At 35.1% G+C, this 24,835-nt stretch overlaps 1 pseudogene; it reads right to left on the bottom strand.

The window, feature by feature from the left end:
* Positions 1-221: 221 nt before the first annotated feature.
* LOC108317782 overlaps positions 222-24,835 on the bottom strand; it is a 39,630-nt pseudogene continuing 15,016 nt past the window's right edge.

Below are 24,835 nucleotides of genomic sequence, written 5' to 3'. Positions count from 1 at the left end.
AATTATGAATCAAGGCAGTCAGCTCCAAAGTCCTCACTCTTAACTATATTTTATGCAGCGTCTCTTATTACTTAGATCTGAACAAAGTGTTTTGAGCTCTCACGTAGAGGACCAAGGAATATTCTAAAAGGTACCTCAAGCAAAAATTACATTAAGACAAAGATTTCTTTTTTTTTTTTTTTTTTTTTTAACCTCTGAACTTTTTATTGGCCTACCGCTCCCCAAAGGTCCCCTGCTTCTGCTGGCCTAATGTCTCAGAACTTTGGTGTCGTTGGTCTCAGGCACCACTTTGCCATCCACTATCCGACGGGTGGTGGTCTTTTGGATGGTTTGCATGGAGTTGCTGCTGTCCGGGGCATCGCTAAGACTGAAGTCCTCGCCATCTTCCAGCAGGCGGCGGTAGGTGGCGATCTCAGCCTCCAGCTTGACCTTGATGTTCAGCAGAGCCTCTTACTCCTGGGCCTGGAGCTGTCCCTCTGCCCGGGTCCCTGCCAGCTCTGACTCCAGGTGCAGAAGGATCCCGTGGAGCTGCTCCATCTGCAGGGCGTAGCGGGCCTCCATCTCCCTCAGGCTGTTCTCCAAGCTGATCTTTGTATTTCTCACGGAGTCCAGGTCGATCTCCAAGGACTGAACTGTACGTCTCAGCTCTGTGAGTGTCATCTCAGCAGCTTCAATCTCAGCGGACTGTGTGGTGACCACTATGGCGCTCTCCTCAATCAGCTGAGTCCAGTACTTGTCCAGCTCCTCTGGTTCTTCTGAGCCAGCTCGTCATATTGAGCCCGGATTTCTGCCATGATCTTGGCGAGGTCCTGAGATTTGGGGGCATCTACCTCCACGGTCAGCCCGGAGCTGGCAATCTGGGCTTGTAGGCCTTTTACTTCCTCTTCATGGTTCTTCTTCATGAAGAGCAGCTCCTCCTTGAGAGCCTTGATCTCTGACTCCTGCTGCAGCTGAGTGACACTGGTGTCATCGATGACCTTGCGGAGCCCATGGATGTCGCTCTCCACGGACTAGCGCATGGCCAGCTCTGTCTCATACTTGACTCTAAAGTCATCAGCAGCAAGACGGGCATTGTCAATCTGCAGAACGATGCGGGCATTGTCCACAGTATTTGAGAAGATCTGAGTCCTCAGGTCCTCGATGGTCTTGAAATAATGGCCCCAGTCTCTGATCTGGGGTCCCTTCTTCTCCAGGTGCTCCCGGATGTTGCTCTCCGGCTTCCAGTTCTCAGTCTCCAGGCTCCTCACTCTGTCCAGGTAGGAGGCCAGGCGGTGGTTCAGGCTTTGCACGGTCTCCTTCTCGTTCTGGATGCCTCCTATTCCTGCCAGACCCCTGGCCATCCCCGCGGACAGGCCCCCAATCCCCATGCCACTCCGGAAGCTGGTGGAGTGCGACACGGAGATGCGGGAACCAGAGCCCTCGGCGCCTGCGTAGACACTGGCTGACCAGCAGGGTGTCGTAGCTGGGCACCTGGATGGAGCCCACGGACCGGTAGTTGGTGAAGGTGGGGCCAGTGGCGAGAGGCCAGGAATCAGGTTTTCGATTAGGAAAGGAGGAAGTCAAACTGTCTCTATTTGCAGATGACATTATTGTATATCTAGAAGACCCCATCGTCTCAGCCCAAAATCTTCTCAAAATGATAAGCAACTTCAGCAAAGTCTCAGGATACAAAATCAATGTGCAAAAATCACAAGCATTCCTATATACCAATAACAGACTTAAAGAGAGTGAAATCAAGAGCGAACTCCCATTCACAAGTGCTACAAAGAGAATAAAATACCTAGGAATACAACTAATAAAGGATGTAAAAGACAAAGATTTCTTAAATCATTTCTCATCATCCTGTCAACGAACAACTCAGGAACAAAATTCACAGGAACTATGTACAGGCTATGGTGGGGCTGGTATGAGCAAAAAGACTTGAAGCAGCTCTTCTCACTTTTATTTTCTGAAATATGTGATCTTCACTGGTAATCTTAACTCAGAGACCTAGCTATATTTAGATTAGGTGACCTACAAAAGTAACCTGAGAAGTATTTTTAAGTAAATAAAATATATGTGTGTATTGTGCTGTCTTTCCACATGCTATTTCAGACTTTCTATTTCAAAAATATAAAATAACTTGATACTCTGCTCCATTTTGGGAATATAAATAAAACCTTGAGAATTGAGAAGAGGTACACCATGTACTGCAAGGTATGTGTTTTACGAACCACTAAAACACTGAAATGACACATGGTGTATAACTTAAGGTTTAGACTTCAAATTTTATTTTTTGGTGTATGCTGTGAATGAAGAAATATATTAGTTCTTCAGGGTATGCAGCCACACGTGTTATACGTTACATCAGCAAACACTCATGTTTGATATTTTTAGGAGACTAGAGGAACCATTACAGTTTTCAGTTTATTGGTTAAACTTATGACAGTTTTGTTATTTATACCCCCCTTTTGTGTGATGAGAAGGTGACCAAGGGTTACACTAGCAGAACCAATTACTTTCCCTGCTGATCTCCACTCCCACTAATCATCTTACTCTGATACTGGTTGCATTTTGCCTAGTGAAATTGGACAATTCAGCCTATGTCTGTCACTTACTCTGCTTATTCAGGAGCAGATACCATGTCATTCTCATCCCTGTCACTCCATGGTGACTGGCACAGTACCTTGACCATAACAGGTGTTTGGGAAATGTTGGTAGCACTGCATTGAAAGTTAAACATTAAAAAAAAAAAGTTAAACATTTATGATGCCATCTGGAATACAAGAAAACAATGATTTTTTTAATAAACAGCATACAGACATATTTCTTTGCATTGATTATCAGATATCTCCCTATTCCTTTCCTTATAAATTATAAGAGCTCAATCCCTACTACACAAATTGAATCATATTTAATCAAAGAAGCTACAAACTTAAGCAACAATGCTCAGCAGGGAGATTTTCAGTGGATTTGCTGTGATGATAAAATTCCTGGAGACAGAAGCTGCAAATTCAGCAACCTATATAATAGGAAGAATAAAATTTAGAAAAAGAGAGCATGTGATAGGTGATGGCATATGTTTAACAGCCAAATGTTTTGCTGAATGCTCCCATTTGCAGTTTAATGGGAGATCCAATACAAAAATTCCACTTACACCTGAGTGTTTAAGGTAAAACACTGAAATGGCTAACATATGCTCAAAATGACTTAGAAACTCATCTTCTTGGGCATATATATCTCCTTGGCAAAGAAATGTAGTATGGAATGCAAGGTACAAGAACTAGTAGACTAATGGAGGGAACTGCAGAGGCAAAAACCAAACATGATATACCACATAGTACTGCTATATATAAGCATGAAAAATAAGTATGCATTTTTTTATCAACCACACAGACACAAAAATCTCAATACCTTTTACTTCAAGTATAATCCATACCCAGGTATAATGACTACAGCATCAAGTGGGAATATTTCCAAAGAAAGGATTCCTGCTTTGTTAGTTTATATACAGCAAGTATGGGTTTAGCTTCTAAAAATCTCTAGCATATGATTTTATTAATAGGTGAGCCCTATTTTTCCATTTCTAAAAGCTTGGGAAAGGGAAAAGGCCAAGAGCATTTCCACGTTGAAGTGGAAGGCAGTGTTTAGATCCAGGTACTTGGCTGCAGGAAGTCAGAAGAGACACTTTGGTCATGGATGACTGTCTGAGAACTAAGAATAGAGCTGGAGCTGAGAGAAATGACATATATGCCATTAAAAAAGGGAAATAAGATTAATAGCACAGAGGTGAGCATGACAATAGTATACAAGACAGTCAGTGAGCAGTGAGGATACTGAGCTAATTTGTGAAAAGGGTGAAGGGAAAGGAAAATACAGTTGCAACAGACTACATATAAATTTTAAAACAAGACTTTATTTTAAACTAAATTGTGGGAATTCACTCAGGGTGGTGGCAAAAAATATTAAGGGAATAATATTGGAGAAAATTACAGAATATAGTCTCAAACCCTTTTGGAAGACCTAAGGGTTTTTTCATAGTTTCAGTAGAAGTTTTGGCTGAAGGCAGTCTATAATAAGTAAAGCAAATAGCTAAGGTATGTGGGGAGTTTACCTAACATGTTAACTCATGTGGTCTTAAAACTAACCTTTGAGCTGGATGGTCCTCTCAGGGGAAGGTTGACCAGGGATATTATCTACTAATGGTGTTTGCTTTAGGCATCAGAACTTGCGCTTTAATCTTTCACTCTAGTAGTGTTGACTCAAGCCTTTGTCAATTAAACTTTAATAAATAAATGTAAGTCTTACTAGCTGGGGAGGGCAGGCAGTTGCAACTGTTTACAGTGCTCTCCAGGGAGTCTATAAGGGGCCACAGAACCTCAGCCAAAATGGTAAGGCTTAATACCTGTGTGTCTGTGTACTTCATTCATCTGTCACTGAGTCAGGGTCTGCAGGACAGACCCCTGCAGGTGGTGACCTTGACATTAAATAGTATTAATTTAGTTTTATTTAACTAAAGAAGTGAAAAGATTTGAGGCAAAGGTGTAGACTCAAGGAAGTAGTCTTTCTTAGAGGATGACTACCTGAGCTATGTATATTGAAGGAGAAATAAGAAAAAATTACAGTACTTCAGAGGCTTTTGGTGAAACACTGGTTTATGTGCAGGTATTTGTTATGGCCAGTACTACACTGTATACTGCCTAAAAACAGAGAATATTTAGAACAGTTTTCAAATCCAACAATAGCAAAATGCTTTTCCTTAATACTGCAGGATTTACAGAGATGAAACTCACTGGATTATCACAGAAGGGTAGTAGGAAGAGAAAAAGAGAAGAAGGGTATTTTAATACCTCTGTGTCTCAGTATACTCACAGGTAAAATGCAGGGAGTATAGCACTAACTACCTTACTGATTAATTGACCTTAAAAAGCATTGACTAGTAACTCTAAGTGTATATGTCAAGACAATGAATGTTGATATTATGTTTGCCTTCTTTTTTTAACATTATATTTCCCGAACTAATTCCTTAGTCTTAATATGGATCACATTCCAAATAAAAGCTTAAAATAGATTAACATAATATATAACTAGGTCAGAATAAAGTATCTGCCATGAAATAACAAAAATATTAAAGTTAAAATAACATTGATTATAGCAATAAAGATGGAGCAGTTAAGGAAAAATATTTATGTTTATATTTGTTTTATTTTTCTGTAATTCCTGGGGTATTGTCCTACATTCTTAAATTACTGATAATTCTGCTACTGAAGATTTGATTTTTCTTCTATATTTGTTTTCCACACTACAATGCTTCTGAAACCCCACTGATTTTCTCCTTCTTATAATGAAAATAATAAAGTACTGGATATGGAAGTATTTTTAAAATATTTTTAATTTTATAAGGAAAGGAAGCAAGGCATGAGTTGGTTACGTAACTTTCTCAATGATAATAATTAAATCGGCTAGTCCCAGGTAAAGTGTTTCTCTCTCTGCCTACTGCAAGATTTACAGTTAGGCTTTCCTACACACTCATGCAGAATGGTGGACTGCTTCTGTTATTATGCCCATACAATTATTTCACATTAACGTCTCCTCTTCGAATTGCTTATGACAATGAGGGGTCCGAATTTTTATTACATTTATTCTGTTAGTTGATTTTCTTCCAAGACAAGGACCGAAATTCAATGAAAACAGAACTCACTTTATGTGGGTCTTACACTTGATCTTACAATTTAAAACGCATGTAAAAAACAAGCATTTTTTAAAATGTTGCTTTAAGTTTTCACATTTCATTTTCTGACACAATGCTTTTAACTATTCCTTGCTTCCTTATGCACCAACCTTTTATAAGTATTGCAGTGGATTTTTCACCACATTAAAGTATTAAAGAACTAGACATGTTCTCCTAAGCAAAGTTAATCACTCTCCTCTATGGATCAAAGAGTTCTCTCTTCCTTGTGACAGCACTTATCAAGGCATTGTTACTCTCTTTATACATTCCCTTCTCTTGCTAACTGTGCTAGACTCTTGATATCTAACATGTTACCTCATATCTGGTAGGCACAAAATACACATTTCTGAATAAGTGAACTCCAGCAGTTAACCAAACAAGGTCAGGCTACTCTCTTTGAGCCAAAAAAAGAGAATTTATTATGAAATGATTTTTAAAAACTTAACACAATGCTGCCTACATAGACAGCATTCAAACATATACTTGTTGGCTTACTAATTAAGTATCCAACAGTTTGAGTGGACTCACAAAGCAGCACCTGAATCGTCACCAAGTGAGACCTGAACACATGCACATGGCCAAAGTGAAGAAAAAGTTATAGTCTGTCATGTTATTTAATTTTTGAAAACTTGAAAATGGGTTAGATAATATACACAAAGCATTTTTCCTTTATTTTCCAAAATGAGTTTTCAGAAAATGAATATGGAATTTATATTTATAATAAAGGAAAAAAGAGGACGTTTATGTTACAGTCTAACAAAAATGAATGTTAAGAACAGCAGGATACTCTATGTGCCTATTTATTTTTTAGCAAATTTTAATAATGAGTACCTTCTTAAAAATTATTTTTCCATTTAAAAATTTAAATAATAAATATAAATGAATACTATAGTGATTAATTCTAGTTAGCCCTCTTTCATTTAAAGGATTTTATTGAAATTAATCTTTAATATGGTCAAAATTCAGATACAGTAGTTACAAAATGATGCTTGCATAGTACAAAATTATACCTAAATATAAAATAGTTTTAGGTAAAATTGAATGTTAAAGGAATACTTACTTTGGAAATCCAAATCAATAAATAACTAAACAATAAATAACATTCATTTTAATCAACAATATATATTTACATTGCTTAAGTTAGTCTAAGATCCACCAGTGCACATAAGACTAACCTGAGAAATAAGTATTCAATTGATAGGCAAGTGATTTCAGAATACCCAAAACATTTGGATCTTATAAGGTTATAGGCCAAAAAATTATACCAGAAGCTATATATGAAGCTAAATATTAAGAAAGCTGCCTGGATCTTTAGCAAAAAATAATATGTATAACAGATTTATGTGTCCTATGAAGCACTTTTTTTTCCAAATATTAACAACTTCATGTATTCAGAGAATACAAATATTCTATCCTTTCTTCTTCTTCTCTTATAGTCGTAATGTCCTTCCAACCACAATGAATATAGCCTTGACTTTGCCCTGCTGCCACTGGAACAAAAGCCTCTAGCCAGCCTTCCTAACTTCAGCATCAGTAAAACCCTTTAAGCTGCCCTCTGCATTGTGTTAGAATTTTCTGGCCAAAATATATTTCTGATCATATAAATTTTAACTGTTAAATAACTGTCGACAAGAATCCAAACCCCATATTTAGCATCTTCAAGTGGCATATATAATTTCTTCGAACAGTTTAATATACCTATTAAAGGATTATGGGATTATTGTTATTACTATTTTTTGAGATAGAGTCTTGTTCTATCACCCAGGCTGGAGTGCAATGGCGTGATCTTGGCTCACTGCGACCTCTGCCTCAAGCGATTCTCCTGCCTCAGCCTCCCAAGTAGCTGGGATTACAGGTGCCCACCACTATACCTGGCTAATTTTTGTATTTTTAGTAGAGACAGGGTTTCACCATGTTGGCCAGGCTGGTCTCAAACTCCTGGCCTCATGATCCACCCACCTCAGCCTCCCAAAGTGATGGGATTACAGGCGTGAGCCACCATCCCTGGCCCTAAAGGATTATTAACAAAATATAATGGCTACCTGTATTCAGAGCACCATTGATAGAACTTTGAGGTAAAGACTGTGTCTTATTCATTATTTCATTTCTAGAATTGAGTGCATAGTAAATGCTCAATGAAGGTTTGTAAATATCAATGTTGAATGTATGAACGTTATTAATAGCTAAATTTAGATTTAATGACATCATTTCCTATTTAAGTTACTGCTAATTTGACTATAGCAGGACCAATAATCTTCCTCCTGTACTTTTCTACACATTTTATTAATAGACACTAAAACACTATCATTAAACATGCAGATTACCCGTAAAGAGAAACTCAACTTTAGAAAATTTAGACACATTGTAACTATCTGGTCCCAGATTAGAATAGAAGGGAGAAGCAGAGAGAGATGGGGGAGAGTGATATTGAAATGTGTCTCCTGCGTAATGTCATAACCCCTAACCCAGTGAGATACAAATGGTGATGTGATAATTTTCCTACTACTGTTTTGTGTGAATTTGCTGAGATGTATGCGGAACAGTAAATCCACTTTGACAAAATGCGTGTTTCAGTCTGGAATATGTCAGTTCAACTTTGTTGAAAATCTAATTTCTAACACTTTGTTGTTGCCTTTAGCTGTATTAAAACTGTCTGTTCACCAAAAGAGATGACCTCTTCCCTTACTAAAGTCATACAATGGCTTATGTTGTATATCAGAAAAGAAAAGAAAAAAAAAAATCAACAGTCCCTGTATTAGAAGAACACCAGTTACATTTCCCTGATGGCCCATTCACAGTATCTGCACTGGTGGATGAGAAAATTTTCCTTTCACAGATGGCAATCTGTTTTTCAAACATTTGTCAGAATTCAGCTTTATAAAAAGGAGGTGGAAAAAAAAACAGAAAAAAATGAGGAATAAGTTGGAACCCCCTGATTACCAAGAATAGAAGCGAAATAATGAGGTGAACCCCATAAACACTGCAAAGTATCACAAAGGTCAGCGCATGTTATGGCTTCTCTTTGCAAATAGTAAAACATTAAAACCTCTGGGTCTTTCATGAAATACTGGGATTTTTTTTTTATGTATTACAGCGAGAACTTATGTTTACAATGTGTTTGTTTCTCAAACAAAATAATATATACACAAAATCATGATTGATGAGATTCCCAAGTTACAGCTATTGTTTAATAATAGCTGATTTCCAAGACAATATTTTAACCTCTGTGTTATTCAAGAGCCCTACAGATATTTCTATTATTTTTTGAGCTTCGTTTTTTTTTTATATTTACAGGTAAAATTGTACGTATTCACTGCACATAGTATGATGTTTTGAAATGAAATGACAAAATCTGGTTAGCAAATACATACTTTATCTCACAGTTATCATGGTTGTGATGAGAACACTTTACATTCACACAGCATTTTTCAAGAATACAACATATTATTAACCATAGTCACCATATTGTATCATAGATCTCTTTAACTTTTTCCTCTTGTCTAGCTGAAATTTGGTATCCTTTGATCAACATCTCCCCACTTGGCCTTCAACCACTCCATCCCCTTGTAACCACTGTATGTGATTATCTTTTTTGGATTCCACACCTGAGTGACATCAGGTGGTATTTATCTTTCTGTGTCTGGCTTATCTCACTCAGCAACATGTCTCCCAGGTTCATCCATGTTGTTGCAAATGACAGGATTTTATTTCTTTTTGATGGGTGAATACTATTCCACTGTGTATATATTTCTACTATTGCATTTCTTTTCTTTTTCACTTTTCTCTTTTTTTTGAGACAAGGTCTTGATTTGTCTCCCAGTCTGGAGTGCAATGGCATAATCAACCACAGTACAGTCACAGTCTCTTGCACTCAAGCAATCCTCCCACCTCAGGCTCCTAAGTAACTGGGACTACAGGTGCACACAACTATGCTCAGATAATTGTTTTGATTTTCAGTACATATGAGGTCTTGATATATTGCCCAGGCTGATCTCAAACTACTAAGCTCAAGCAATCCTCCCTCCTCAGCCTTCTAAGGGGCTGGGATTACATGTGTGAGCCAGCACATGACATTGTAATTTGGCCATGCTGAGTTCCTTAAAGGATAGAAATCAAGTTTCCACATTTGTACTAATGCCTAAAAAGCAGGATTTCTATAAATGATCCTTTGGTCAATGAAAATGAAGTTCATACAATTTTCATTCTAATGATGAACTTAACACTATGTGCTTCCCTCATTTCATGCCTTGATTTTTTTTACTCTTTAACCTAGTTATACTGCAAACACTTATGTTATATTATTTCTAGAAAAAATAGTATAGATATTTATATCTTTGTCAGCTATGCAATTTTTAAAAAAATTATACAAAAATACAGGAAGAAAATATCCCAAAATATTATTAATTACTTCGGGATGTAGAATTCCTAGAATTTATTTGTATTCTTTGTTATTTAATCTTCACTAATTCAATAACCAGTATGGAATAGTTTTATAACCAGAGGAAGTATTTAATTTAAAAATTCCATTACATTTTTCATTGTTCTGATCAACATAGCTATTAAAGGCATCCACTCTTACATTAACAAGCTCTATGAGCTAGATTCCTCGTTCTATAATAAATAAACTAAATCATTACCAGTCCATATAGCTGAATTATATGGCTAAAATACATTCTACTACTTAGGATAAATATCTGTATAAACTAAATAACAACTACAAACAAACAAAACAAGAATGATATTTTAAGATATGAATGCTCAAGATGTGAGATTTCTCCATAAAAATGAAATGTTACTTCACATTTCAACCAGTGTTACAAATCAGTGATTAGTTTGTAAGGAGAAAATGCAGAATCCAAAAAAATGAGTAAAAAATGTAGTTATTATAGCCACATGGGATAAATAAAAGGAGGCAAAAATAACTAGGCTAAGTAACAGGTCAATTTACTCTGATAGAAAGTTGAGGCCTAGATTTTATTCAGAATATCTAAAAAATTATGTTCCACCATTAAATAATAAATTGTCTTCAATCATAAATTATAAGCTTTGAATCTGTAAGGCAGATATGACCTTTTTTTTTTTTTTTTAAAGTTTCCATCATTTTATTTATTTGATTCAGAGTCTCACTTTGTCACCCAGGCTGGAGTGCAATGCTGCATTAGCGGCTCACTGCAACCTCCGCCTCTCAGGTTCAAGCGATTCTCCTGCCTCAATCATCCGAGTAGCTGGGACTGCAGGCACACGCCACTATGCCCAGCTAATTTTCTTTATTTTTCGAAAAGAAGAGATTTCACCATGTTGGCCAGACTGGTCTCAAACTCCTGACCCCAAGTGATCCGCTTACCTCGCCTCCCAGAGTGCTGGGATTACAGGCGTGATCTACCTCACCAGGCCAGATATGACTTTATATATTTGTTTTTCTTAAACAGAGCTGTAAATTATTCTAATCAATTGGCCCAAGGTCTCCACAGTACCACTTCATTCTTAGGAAATAAGCTTTTATGTTAAATAAATTTGAGTTCAAACTCTGCTTAAAAATTAACTGCATCCAAGTTAAGTAATTACTTAACTGCCCTAAACTTTACTTTTCTATCAATAAAGTCAGAATAGTATCTCAATCATGGTAATTATTGGCAGTCACACAAAGCATTGTGTATAAATTAACTAATACAGGGCACTTAGCAGAGGCAGACCAACCTTGTCCACTTTCAAGAAGAGATTAAGCCAGTGGAAAGTAGGTGATACCAAACTTTCCTGATTCTTCAGGCAAATAAGCTATGCTAAAGCAGGCCTACACGTATGACCTGTATTCCTGGAGTGCAGGGTATCTTAAATATCCAGAAAGGCCTTCTTACTGTCATCAAACCCACAACATTTCTACACAGAACATTTGAGACTAACTGATCAGCCTCCAGGGTCTACCTTCTAGTTCTCACCTTAACATAAAAGTTACAACTGCAAATTGAGGTATTTTATTTGTGTCCAAAAAGCAGATCAATATTAGAGGATTCTCATATAAAATATCTAGAGTATGTGTGGACAGATGAAAAGTAAAAGGGAAGAATATTGTGCAGTTCAGGAAGGAGTGTTTCATTCAGGTGATGAGGTCATAAACTATCTATATAAAAGACTGACACATTACATAAGTGGGGTGTGTGTGTGTGCGTATGTATGTGTGTATGTGTTTGTGTGTGTGTGTGAAGCTCTTTACAAATATACCCTGAGTTCTTCAGTTATCCCTTGAAATGTGATTTTGCTGTTACTCTCATCAAAACACAGAATTTATTTATCCTCACTTTGGATCTAGCCTATCCTTGCTGCTTGCTTTGGCCAATAAAATGTGGTAGAAATGATGGTTTGCCTGTTCTGAACCTTTATCTCAAGAGGTTTTGCATTCTTACTTAAAGTTCTGGATCATGATGTGAGCAAGGCTAATTTAGCCTGTTAGATGATTAAAGGCATGAGGCCCAATTACTCTCTCTGCCCCAATTGACAGCTATTCAATAGGCAGACATGAGCTTAAGGCAACCCAGAGCCCATCAATGCTATCAGAACTTAGATGCATAAGTGAGCCAGCTCAGATTAGCCAAGGCTGGTTCAAAGCTCAAGCACTTCTCAGAAAACCCACAGATTTCCGGGCAATCATAAACACTTACTAAGTGACGATGAATTTTGAGTAGTTTGCTACGCAGTAATAGCTAGATACACAGCTTGATGCTCATAGCATGGCCTGGGAAGAAATGCAAATTCTAGTTAATTTTATGGTTAACTGGAGGCACTCAAGCTTCATTGCTTCCACAACACTTGTTTTGTATAAACAAGAGGATTTAACCTTTCATCTCTGAACTTCTTAAAGGCTACACTACTTTTTCATCCATCTTTGAATGCTAAACTCCTGCTTATAATGTGGTGCAGGGGTTAAGGATGTGGGCTCTGAAATTACATTTCCTAGGTTTGAAACCTGCCTGAGTGACCTTAGGTAAATTGCTTAATATTTATAAACACAAGTTTTATAATCTCTAATATTGTAGTAATAATGTTATTTGCCTAATAGATATTAAATTAAATAATGCAGCATAATAATTGATGCTGTGCACAGTAAATATAGTAATGCTAATTATTCTTATTAGATGCTCAAAAAACTAATGCCAAAATCAACCTTGAAAATGGGTAGCAGAGAACTCTGCAGTCTTTATAATCTCTGGCTCTACAATTATAAAATTCACTTATCCACAGAAACCTATTATTTGATTAGTCAGAATGAATACTTGTTGTTTGATAGAGAATGAGAAAAACAGTGACAGATTTTACATAGAGACTGTCAACCTGACATCTTTTAACTTATATACTTCAATACATTAAAAGCCAAGAAAATGCATCACTTTGAAGGACAAATGTAAAAAGCCAGTGGATTCTTAAAGCCATGTAATATATTTATACACAAACCAGAAAGTGGATTGGGGCAAGCAGCAAGACTCTCCTCTCTCTTCAAGTAAGTTTCTGCCTCAGTTATTCTCTAAGAATATGCCATTTTGAAGACATAAATCAGTTATTGAAAAAAAGCTTTCAGTTTTTTTTCTGGAAAAAAAAAATTGGCAGACATTCCATGCTCCTTTCACAGATTTTTTGAACTGTATTTATAATTATTAGACTGGTTTAGAAATTCCTTTTCACCAGTTGCTACAATAATGTGTAGCAAATTATAAAAGTTAAAACTTGGTACTAGCTTGTGTTAGAAGGAAAAGCTTAAATGTGTTATCTTTCAGGAAAAAAAAGTGAATAGCGGAGTGTTCTATAGAACGATAGTATAGATTCTTACATACTGAATTGAATTCTATTTTAGGATTGCCAAGTCTAAACATATAATACTTCAACTGTAACATATTTGTAAAGATGTTTGTCATTTTTCTAAGAAAAGTATTATATCCAAAAAATTTTTGAATTATAAAAAATGCCTCCCCAAATTATGTAATTCATCAATTCCACAATGCATATTTTTATTATTTTTAATTTTAAACTAATTTTATACATATAGAAAAGTTGGAAAAATAAGAGTACCTATATACCCCTCATCTGGATTTCCCTAAAGTTAATACAAATTTCCCCTGTTGTTTATTAATATCTTATTTCTGTTCCATGATATTCTCTGGGGTCCAATTGTATATTTAATTGCTTTTCTTCTTAGTTTCCTCCAACCTATGACAATTCTTTGCTCTTATTTTATCTTTCATGATCTTAACACTTTTGAAAAGTACTTCTTTGTAGAATGTTCCTCAATTCAGATTTTCTCATGTTTTTTCATGAGTAGGTTCTTCTAATTCCATTATATCAAGAAGTTCATGATGTCACTATTTCTTACCAATAATAATATTGACAGTATTCACTCAGAAGTATCTATAGGGTTTCCCATTGTAAATATTATTTTTTCCCCTGTGATTAGTAAATATCTTTTAGGGAGATACTTTAAGGCTGGGTAGATTACCTATTTTTTTTTTACTGCAAGTCTACCTTATCTACAACGATTACTGAGATTTGCATTCTTAAAACATTTAACCTATCTATAATCAGGATATATCCTAAAATTGCTGACCCCTCACTATTGTTATCAACCAGTTAGCAGCCATGGTGCAGGTATCACTGTACATAAACAAACTTATTTCTGGTGGCATGACTGGACAAAGATTATCCTTATACATTTTAAATAACAAATCATTTATAGATTAATTGAAGAAAAACTATGAATCCTGGTTGCCATTTGAAAATCTCCCATTGACACTGTCTGGTAAGATCAAGAGAGTCCAAACAACAAAAACCACAGAATAGCTATGAAGAAAATTAAGTGGATATAAGATAAGCACTTTTTCATGGTTGGGTTTATTTCAATGTTTCTAACAGGACAGAGTACCAAAGTGTTGCTATTGGTAGTGACGTTTTTATTTTATTATTTATTTATTTATCTATTTATTTATTATTATTATTATACTTTAAGTTCTGGGGCACATGTGCAGAACATGCAGGTTTGTTACACAGGTATACACATGCCATGGTGGTTTGCTGCATCCATCACCCCATCATCTATGTTAGCTATTTCTCCTAATGTTAGCTCTCCCCAATCCTCCCATCCCCTGCTATCCCTTCCTTATCCCCGCTAACCCCTGACAGGCCCCAGTGTGTGATATTCCCCTCCCTATGTCCATGTGTTCTCATTGTTCAACACCCACTTATGAGTGAGAACATGGGGTGTTTGGTTTTCTGTTCTTGTGTCAGTTTGCTGAGAATGATGGTTTCCAGCTTCATCCATATCCCTGCAAAGAACATGAATTCATCCTTTTTTATGGCTGCATAGTATTCCATGGTGTATATGTGCCATATTTTCTTTATGCAGTCTATCTTTGATGGGCATTTGGGTTGGTTCCAAGTCTTTGTTATCGTGAACAGTGCTGCAGTAAACATGCCTTTGCATGTGTCTTTATAGTTGAATGTTTTATAATCCTTTGTGTATAAACCCAGTGATGGAATTGCTGGGTCAAATGGTATTTCTAGTTCCAGATCCTTGAGGAATCACCACACTGTCTTTCCCAATAATTGAACTAATTTACCCTCCTACCAACAGTGTAAAAGTTTTCCTATTTCTCCACATTTTACCCAGCATCTGTTGTCTCCTGATTTTGTAATGATCACCACTCTAACTGGCATGAGATGGTATCTCAATGCCATTTTGCTTTGCATTTCTCTAATGACCAATGATGAGGAGCTTTTTTTCATATATCTGTTGGCCACATAAATGTCTTCTTTTGAGAAGTGTCTGTTCATGTACTTCCCCCACTTTTGGATGGGGTAGTTTGGTTTTTTCTTGTAAATTTGTTTAAGTTCTTTTTAGATTCTGGTTATTAGTCCTTTGTCAGATGGGTAGATTGAAAACTTTTTTTCCCATTCTGTTGATTGCCGGTTCACTCTAATGACAGTTTCTTTTGCAGTGCAGAAGCTCTTAGTTTAATTACATTCCATTTGTCTATTTTGGCATTTGTGAACCCATAGCCAATATCATACTGAATGGGTAAAAACTGGAAGCATCCCCTTTGAAAACTGGCACAAGACAAGGATGCCCTCTCTCACCACTCGTATTCAACGTAATATTGGAAGTTCTGGCCAGGGCAATCAGGCAAGAAAAAGAAATAAAGCATATTCAATTAGGAAAAGAGGAAGTCAAATTCTCTCTATTTGCAGATGACATGATTATATATTTGGAAGATCCCATCATCTCAGGCCAAAATCTCCTTAAGCTGATAAGCAACTTCATCCAAGTCTCAGGATGCAAAATCAACATGCAAATATCACGAGCATTCCTATACACAAGTAACAGAATAACAGAGAGCAAAATCATGAGTGAACTCCCATTCACAATTGCTACAAAGAGACCAAAATACTTAGGAATACAACTAACAAGGGATGTGAAGGACCTCTTTAAGAGAACTACAAACCACTACTCAAGGAAATATGAGAGAACACAAACAGAGGGAAAAACATTCCATGCTCATGGTTAAGAAGAATCAATACAGTGAAAATGGCCATACTGCCCAAAGTAATTTATAGATTCTATGCTATTCCCATCAAGCTACCATTGACTTTCTTCACAGAATTGAAAAAAACAAACAAACAAAAAAACACTTCAAACTTCATATGGAACCAAAAGAAGACCCACATAGCCAAGACAATCCTAAGCAAAAATACAAAGCTGGAGATATCAGGTTACCTGACTTCAAAATATACTACAAAGCTACAGTAATCCAAACAGCATGGTACTGGTACCAAAACAAAGATATAGAACAATGGAACAGAACAGAGGTCCTGGAAGCAACGCCACACATCTACAACCATCTGATCTTTGATAAACCTGACAAAAACAAGCAATGAGGAAAGGATTCCCTATTTAATAAATGGTGTTGAGAAAACTGGCTAGCCATATGCAGAAAGCTGAAACTGGATCCCTTCCTTACACCATCTACAAAAAGTTAACTCCAGATGGATTAAAGGTTTAAACATAAGAACTAACACCATAAAAACCCCAGAAGAAAACCTAGGCAATAACATTCAGGTTATAGGCATAGGCAAAGCCTTCATGACTACCTATTTATTTATTTATTTAGACACATAATCTCTCTCTGTAGCCCAGGCTGGAGTGCAGTGATACCATCTAGGCCCACTGCAACCCCCGTCTCTAGGGTTCAAGAGATTTCCCTGCTTCAGCCTCCTGAGGAGCTAGGATTACAGGTGCCTGCCACCATGCCTGGCTGATTTTGATACTTTTGGTAGAGACAAAGTTTTATCCTGTTGGCCAGGCTGTCTCGAGCTCCTAACCTCAAGTGATATCCCCACCTCGGTCTCCCAAAGTGCTGGGATTACAGATGTGAACCACGGTGCCAAGTTGGTGGTAATGTTTTTAAATCCATATCTATGACACTGAGTCAACTGCTATTCTAAGGTGTCAGACCCATACTTTCTTTTAGAAGTTTTGGGAATTACTTAACTTACTCCTTTATTTTTTAAATAAAGAAAAATTGAATATAATTTTAAAAAACAAATAAATTCATCTAACACAGCTCTTCCGATAAGTGTGAAATTCTAAGTGACAAACCATTGTGTCATTGTTTATTTGACAGTGTTTGTTCTTTCTTTAGCATCTTTGGGATACATAAAAGATAGTGAGATATATTTTAATCACTGGCCCTAGTTTCAATTTCATAGGGAAATATTGAATAGCAGATGACTCAGATTTTCAGTGGAAATTAGGATCTTATTTGTAAAAAATTTCAGATGTGCTAAGGTTTAGTTCCTGAAGTGCTTTCCTATGCAAAGTTTGTAATACAGCATAGCAATCAAAGTGGCAATCCCATGTGTAGTCTTCCACTGGGCAAACAGCAAAAGGGAAACTTGTAGAGTAGTGCATAAACTTCATACTTTTAAATTTTTGTAAAGAAAAATGCATTTGGTCCATAAACATGCTTCATGGAGGAAGGAGCTTAATACAGCAGACATATTCAGTGGCTCATTTACAACTATAAGTACATATTTCTAAATTGAAGACAAACAAAATCAAATGTTTATTTTTAAGGCAATGTGTTAAATGTAGAACAATGGTTTTATGTCTTACATTCTTGCTATACTTGGAGGTTTATCCACCTTTCTGAGACACAATTTCTTTATTTGTAAAAGTAATCTCAGCAATCTTTTCTGAAATTCAGATAACACTTTTTTAAATGTAATAGTATTAAAACATCAGTATGCAACTCACTAAAGACAATAGTTGTCTTCATGAAACTTTTGAGTGTATGCATGCATATGTGTGCATAATGTCTCAAATTTAATTTCTTACTGGAAGTCACTGCCAAAGTCTGAAAGTGAATGGAGTAGATCATCTCTTAGAATGATTCAAGCCTCAGATTCTGTGGTATACTCAATTACATGAAATGAACATTTACACCACATAGTTTAGAAACAGATGCCAAAGACTATAAACCTGAAATGATTAATACAGTTGTCATTAGCCATATGTGACTATTTCAATCTACATCAATTGCAATAAAATAAAATATTCAGCTCATTAGACACAACAGCCACTTTTCAAGTGCTTTATATTATCGTGTGGATAATGATTACTGGTTTTGGTTATTATTCAGGTGTGTGATTCTATATAAAACTGCTTTACTCTCTCTATATATTTTCTATATAAAACTGCTTTACTATAAGACCATTATTTTGGATGACTGTCATTCAACACATATATGGGGTTGAAATAAGTTAAAAATTATAAACTTTGTTTTTATTACATTAATAATCCATAGAAGTTTCACTAAGATTGAGTGAAAATATATGGGTTTAATTCCTGGTATTGGTGTTACCTTGCTCTGTAATTTGGATTAAGTCTTCAAATCCATCTATGATTGCATCCTCATATATAAAATAAAAATAATTCTACTTGTATTACCTTCTTGAGTAGAGTTGTGAGGGCAAGGTGCTACTATAAATAACTAGTGTTTTTGAAGATTAGAAAACAGAAATATTATTACTCTAATATTCTGATTTCCTGAGATATTTACATATATTATATGTTTGAGACTTTGCATGTTAGAAACATAGTAATCATGGCACTTTGGGAAGCAGAGGTGGGTAGATCACTTGAGCTGAGACCAGAGTTAGAGACCAGCCTGGCCAAAATGGTGAAACTGCATTTCCAACAGAAATACAAAAAATTGGCTGAGCACAGTGGTACATATCTGTAATTCCAGCTATCTGGGAGGCTGAAACAGGAGAATTGCTTAAACCTGGGAGGCAGAGGTTGCAGTGAGCCCAGATCAGGGCCCTGCATTCTAGCCTAGGTGACAGAGTGAGATTCCATCTCAAAAGAAAGAAAGAAAGAAAAAGAAACATAGTAATTATTCCATATTTGTCAAATAGATGTGTGAACAGATCTATTAATGGATGGATAAATGAATGTATATATCAACAAAATTGTTAAATACTTTAAAGAAAATAATATTGATAACTTAAAAAGTATATATAAACACATATATATATAAACACACATATAATATATATATATTTCATTCATTTAAATTCTTGCTTATTTCAAAAGAGTTTTAAATACAGACCATGATATTCATTATATTATATGGCATAAACATTCAGATATATTTTAACTTTAAATACTTTGTATTTGAATAACCTCTTTAGATCAAACTTTACGCTACCATGCTGTATGACCTTGGACAAGTGGCCCAGCAAATTGTAAGCATTTGAATTTGCAAAGCATAGATTAAAGATAGGAACTGTAAATTAATCTCTGCCATATTTTTGTTGTTGTTATTGTTGTACCTTTTCTGGAGAGGTACATTCCTAATTTTATTTTTAAAAATAGCCCATGACTATGATTTCCACCATTTCTCTGATCAATATTTTTGCTCTGAACACAAGGGCATTTATCAGTGTCTACTTTAAGATATCAATTAAATCATTAATCTTTAAAACAGAACATCATCAAGCATTACTACGATGACAATATTCAAAAGAATATCATCTTTTTACTAATATCCAGTCTCTGTATATAGTGACCCGGTGGTAAGTCCTTCACCCTTCGTGTCTGCTGCCTTCAGCACTATTGATTTACTGACAATGCCATAATGAGCTTGCCTCTGATCTTGTACAGAAATATCAAAAACATTCATGTGAACTTTTTATCATTCCTAGTTTAGAAAGGTGAACAAAAATCAATGTGAAATAACATGTATAAAGTGTCTGGAATCATAGGCCTCAATAAATGTTAAATATTATTGCTATATTTAAGTTGAGAAATCAAATATTCAGGGTAACTTCATTATTAAAGCCTCTTTAGGCAATTAAAAATAAAACCATTAAGCTGTCTGGAATATATATGAAACATAAGGAAAAATACAGAAAAGTAATAATTCGCTATAATATTTTTAAAATTATAAAACCATCATGTTAGAATTGGAAGGGTCCTCAGAGGCCCTTCCAATTCAAAATCTCTGATTTTATGATGAAGAAAATGTGGTCCAGGAGATGAAGGTCACATAGATTGTGGTCATTTATCTTATTTAAGACAGAAGTAGTGGAACAGGTAGCCATAACTCAGCTCTTGACATACCACTATCTTTTCAGTTAATTTGACAATATTCTTCCTGGCCTGAAAATTCCAGAGGATACATTATCCTATTAAGAAAACAAAACAAAACAAAACAAAACAAAAAAACGTTTCTTCAACTCAGACTTGGAGGATTGAATATATTTTTATTGCCTACAGAAGCATCTAGGTTGATATCTTGGCAGGTAGAAATGGAAGGTCAGAGAAGGAAGAGTTCAAGGTATATGCCTTCTTCCAGTGTACAAAAGCTTGTGCATAAGCTTGAAGTCAAAACCAAGGTTTACTGGAAGAAGGATACAAAATGCAGAATGTCTAGTTCATAAGTGGGAAAATGGCCAAGAGGGGAAAGGTAATGAATGATGTTAAGTAGGCAAAGACAAAAGCATATGTGTAATCTTACCTAAGGTCTTGTAAGTCATATTGAGCCATCATCAAATAATCATAAGCATTTTAGTCCCAATTTGTTCCCTGGGCATTTTAGTTTCACTTCATTCCCCCAGGAAATGGAAACACAGAAACAGGTAAGTTGTCACGGAGGTAGAGATATGCATATACACATAGAAGATGGACAAATATTCAAATCTCTGATAAAACTGTTTAGAGATGAAATAAAGAAAGTATGGAATCTTTTGCTGAAACAATTAGAAAAGCCAGGTTAGAAAGACATGGAAGTCACATCACAAAATGGTGGGGATAGCTTATTTCATTTAAAAACTGAGTAACAGTCATTTTTGATGCTCTCAACACAATTATTCCAGACTATGAAAATGGATTCAATGGCCAAATGAAAACCGTTAGTGTTAATTTATCAATACTTACACTAAGAGTTGAAAAGCAGATATTAATCTGTTCAAGGCATTTTTGCACATTGAGCATTTTATATTAAGCTGAGTTAAATGTTAACCTTAAAAAGAGTGCATAAAAGTGATTATAAGAAATGTATGGCTTTTGAGCTTTTAAGTCAAAAACCCCTATGAAATTTGGGATATTTACTTTATGAAAGATCTAACATATTTTGGAAGCATAAAACTTGCTGATCGAATCTTAAGAACTCACAGAAACCAGAAGAAAAAAATAATGAATGATTGTAGTAGTATGAACCTGAACTGTGAGAAATAAACTTCAAAATGAAGAATTTTAGCTCACATTTTTTCAAAAAGAAAAAAGGTTGGAAGTCAGAAAAGTGCAATGCTGTGATACCAGCCAGAAAGACCTACTGCATGTAATAACACAATCTGTATTCAATATGGAAGAATGTATTGAGGGAGAGATTGGAAAACTAGTGAGCAATGCAATTAGCTTGCTCATGATTCTGTTTCTGATCATTATTACTCATTCCAACTATCAGAAGAAAATATGCCTTTTTATTTAAAAGAATTTTAACTTTTTCAATGTTACTACAGAAAGCTTCAGAGACTGAGTTTGTATGGACTTTGTTTTTACTCTTCAAACTATCATTAAGTTAGGAAATAAAAATATGTATATACTGATTTTTCAAGTGTGACCATGAAACAATAAAGGCTCATTGGAGAAGGATAAAACTGTAAATTTTATTTCCAATAAAATTTATTAATTGAATTATTAATTATTAAGGTATTAGTAACAAAAAAGATGTTGTAATAATTTACATTAGAATGAAAATGACTATTTTTGAAATCTATTTATGTCAGATAATTCTCCTTTATTTGTACCTTCCAATGATCTTTCTCTGTACCTTTGCTCTACTTACTCTTTTGTTTTGTCTCTCCCCACTACCGGTAACCTACCTCTGCTCACCAATTTTAATGTTGTTATGCTTAAAAGTGCGGAGGCTTATCTACTAATCACAGGTTTTTTTGAGTTGTTTTCCTAACACACTTAAGCAGGAGCACTTAATAATGAGATACCTTAATGTTATAATTTAGTTTGGGATCAATGGCTTTACTAAGGTTTGACTGAGTTTTTCAGTGCAAAATAATCGGAAATTGTATTAATTTGAAATTTTAAATGTTATAAGTGATTTTTGTCAATTTTTATTATGTGTATTGTTACACGATAATTACAGGTTTAGTGGAATTATAGCTCATATTATGTTAAAAATATGTAATCACAAAATACATTCTAGTTTTCTAGATCAAATAATTTGTCAAGACCTGGAGTTTTTCAAAAAACTCACATTGATCAGCAAGGCCACACTTCATATACTACATAATATTGTGCATTTCTATTGTACATATGCTTCTGGTTATATGAAGATAAAATATTATCCAATTGGAATGCATTTCAGCTCATTTCAGCGAAGGTCCAACTGTCTCATTTACTGTTTCATAGGTTGAGTATTGGTAATGGAATTTCCATTAGCAATCTGTTCCGTTTTACATATTTTCTTATGTTAAAAAGCTCTGTGATTTAAGACAAGTTAAAATATCCATGCTTCAGTTTCCCATATGTAAAACAGGAATTTTAAAAGCACATACTTTATAGAGTTTTAAAAAAATTAAACAATTAACAATATTCAATATATAGAAAAGCACACAGTACATGGAAAGTACTATACAAGTATTAGCTCTTAAAAATATTAATAGAAAAAAATAGCATTTCTCTAAAAAAAACTAATCCATTTTTTTTACAGAGCTATGGTTTGTTGATGTATAGTTTACCCTTATATGAATATTTCATAAGGTATTTATATTGATGACATTTTGATTTTTTCCAGATTTTGAGTATTACAAATGATGCGATATTCTTGTTAATATCTCTATGCATGTGTGAAATAATTTTCTCTTAGGCATATAACTAAGACAGAATTGCTAGGTTACAGTACACATACATTCAATTTCTGTAGATAACATCCAACAGTTTCCCAAGTGGTTTTATTGGTCATACTCCCATCATCAGTACATGAGTGTTCCAGAGGATACTGTCTTTTAATTTTTAACTTTAGCCATTCTGGTAGTGTTTACTGATAACTGATTTTGGTTTAATATGCATTTCACTGTTTACTTATAAGTTTGATCATCTTCTTATGTTTGTTGGCCGTTTTCTGAAGTAATAGGCATAGGAGTGGAACTATTTTCTTACACTGAAGGAAATGTTCACTAATGATGAATCAGTTGCCATCTTTGTTGGCTCTTGAATGCCATAATTCTGTGTTTTTCATCTTTTTTTACCACATGAAACCTAACAAAATTTGCTAATGTAACATATATATTGTTATAGAAAAAATAAAATGTATACCCTGATAGGAATTCGGCAGAACATCACAAATGATCCATAGCACACTGTCTAAGGACAACAAGAAAAAAAAAAAAAAAAAAAAAGTAAAAAAAAAAAAAAAAAAAAAGCACATGAAAAATATTTATTCTGCATTTGGTCTTGAATATAGGTAATACAGTTTTCATGTACATTCCCACAATTTCAAATTATTTTATTATCTTAAAAAGTATAAACAGAAAGTAGAGTAGGATTAAGTAAACTATTGCTATATTGAAGCAAGGGGAAAACTAAAATATTAAGATGCCTTAACCTAGTAAATGCTCAATAGTACAGTACAAACGGTGTCTACCAACTTTATAAAATGTTGAAAAATCTTCTTGTCATTGCTCATTAGGCTTTAACTGGGTGCACATTAGTGAGGTACCTAACAGTGACTACTCAAATAATCATTAGTTACTGCTAATTGAGTGTATTACAGACTGTCTTTTCAGCTAAATAAGCAGGCCAACAGCTGTGCGACTAGTGACAAATTCATACTGATTCATTAAGTGAGTTCCATGTTTGAAAGATCTTAAGGTGAGTTTGTGCAAGAAATCTGGCACCAATTTATGAACCAGAATTGAAACACTCACCACAAATCCACTGATACTGAGAATACATTTCCTAGAGATTCTGAAATCTGAGTGTAGATTTAAATGAATTTCAGTTGTTTTGGATCTCTAATAAGGAGAAATACAGTCTTTGTATATATGCATAAGTCTAGTGAAGAGAATAATGTTCATAAGAGAAAAAAGAATAATCAGGAGGCTGGCTGTTCTCTTGTATCAAATAGTGTGTTTCATTTCATTGATGAGTCATTGATATTTAATGTAAAGACGAGGTCACAGTAAGGCTACATGTAGCAAAACTCAAAGCTTACTCCCAACAATGGTGACACAAAGATAGCATCATCTCCTTCTTGTGAAGTCTCCTCTTTTTGCCTAATTAGATCACCAGTCATTCCCAGTTCTTTCTACTTTGCATTTTCCCTGATTTTTTTAAAATACCTTCTGTTCCCTCTTAACTATAGCTTGCCCAACATTTCTTTTTTTTTTTTTAATTGTACTTTAGGTTCTAGGGTACATATGCAGATCATGCAGGATTGTTGCATAGGTACATACGTGGCAATATGGTTTGTTGCCTCCATGCCCCCGTCACCTGTATCTGGCATTTCTCCCCATGTTATCCCTCCCCAACCTTCCCACTCCCCTGCTGTCCCTCCCCTGTCTCCC

Source organism: Cebus imitator, unplaced genomic scaffold (genome assembly GCF_001604975.1).
Source record: "Cebus imitator isolate Cc_AM_T3 unplaced genomic scaffold, Cebus_imitator-1.0 Scaffold207, whole genome shotgun sequence".
NCBI classification, from domain to species: Eukaryota; Metazoa; Chordata; class Mammalia; order Primates; family Cebidae; genus Cebus; species Cebus imitator.
This window is presented reverse-complemented; position numbering and strand designations above follow the sequence as displayed.